Raw genomic sequence first — 1,614 nt, forward strand, 5'->3', positions numbered from 1 at the left:
ATTTTATAATAGTTTTCTAGCTGTATAAGACCCCTGACACCTTCTGTGCGTTGTATATATAGCCTTTCTATGTCAGATTTTGGGTGGTGCATCCTATATCCTGTCATTATTTTTCTTGTTTTCCTGTCTATTTTACATAGTTCGTTTAGTGCCCAGTTAAGGATGTTGTAGCTGTAGCTTATAACTGGGACAGCTAAAGTGTTGATACCCATTATCTTGTTTTTAGCATTGAGCTCTGTTTTTAGTATTGATCTAACTCGTCTATAGTACTCTTTCTTTATTTTTTCTTTCATTTGTGTATGTTGTATCATATCTAGTTCGTCCATATCCAGAATATAGTTCATTGCCTTCTAATAAGAGATATTTCCGAGTCCTGTTCAATTCCACATGTCGAATACTTTAAAGTGTGGTGCCTGACAGAAAAGGATTAACAAACTGGATTCCTTTAGGAATATTCTTCTAATAAAGAAAGATTTCGTTTTGATAATTCCTTGTGAAATTGTTTTGCCTGTTATTTGCTAGGGATTTTTATATCCTTATTTAAGTAAATCTCAGGAAATACTCCATTTCCATTATAACTACCGTAGCTACTGCATATACGTTTTTATCCAGCCTAATGTTATTGATATTTGTGCTTGTTTCAATTAAGTATGCAATACCTGGATTTACTTACTTATTGCTGCTGCTATTTTATTGTTCAGTTTTATAAACGAGTGGTGCAATTATTGATTCTTAGGAAGATCTATCTTTTGGTATTTTTTGTTTTATTTCTGCCATTACGTTGTCATGATTTCCAGCTTCAGTATTTCCTAATCTTATATATTCCTCACATTTGCTTCCATTTATATTGTTACTTTCTGTTGCTCGTCTTTGATTTCTGAATGCCAGTAGTCTGTAGGTGTTTTGATGTTTAGGATTTATTATATGTTATTCATTTTCAAGCCCCTTTTCTATGAATACATTGGCCATAGTTGAAGACGGTATTTTGGAAAAGCTGTTAGAGTCTCGGAGAGTACAATTTGCGATATTCGTTCCAACAGTGTATACTGCTTCAACATTCTCCCCACTCTTCGCGTACTCTTATTACATTATGACTTGTTCTGGGCCAGGCCTGGTTAACTCGAAATACATTGCGAGCCACTTTAACCACAGAAAGTCTTTTGAGGGCCGCTTTATACTGACAGAATTGAAAGTAATTTGATTCCTCATGCTATTATTACAATAAGGAACGAATGATCGTTGATTCAACATAAAATATTATCGCTGCAAAGACAGTAGTATCTTTCTTTTTTACTTTTCATTACAATCTCTAATATTTGATAAAATTTTAAAAACGTTTGTGTAAATAAACCCATCTCAAGAAAGTATCAAGCGGGTCGCATGCGGCCCGCAGGCCTCAGGTTGACTAGCTCTGTTTTGGGCACTCCTTTAATGTTGTTGGTAATTTGCATAATGGGAATATATATCCTATGTAATTTTTTCCTTTGCTAGACACCGTGTAGGTAATTTAATTACCTTATAAAATTTCCACGGCATCTATGTAATCCTGGCAGTAATACATACATACATACATACATACATACATACATACATACATATATATATATATATATA

General features: G+C 33.6%; 1 protein-coding gene across 4 annotated transcripts in view; it reads left to right on the forward strand.

Annotated features, from left to right (window-relative positions):
- The window catches only part of LOC106881121 (neuronal acetylcholine receptor subunit alpha-10), a 275,903-nt gene that overhangs the window by 181,243 nt on the left and 93,046 nt on the right, over positions 1–1,614 (forward strand). The gene's annotated exons all lie outside the window — the stretch shown is intronic.

The sequence above is a fragment of the Octopus bimaculoides genome, chromosome 1, assembly GCF_001194135.2.
Source record: "Octopus bimaculoides isolate UCB-OBI-ISO-001 chromosome 1, ASM119413v2, whole genome shotgun sequence".
NCBI classification, from domain to species: domain Eukaryota; kingdom Metazoa; phylum Mollusca; class Cephalopoda; order Octopoda; family Octopodidae; genus Octopus; species Octopus bimaculoides.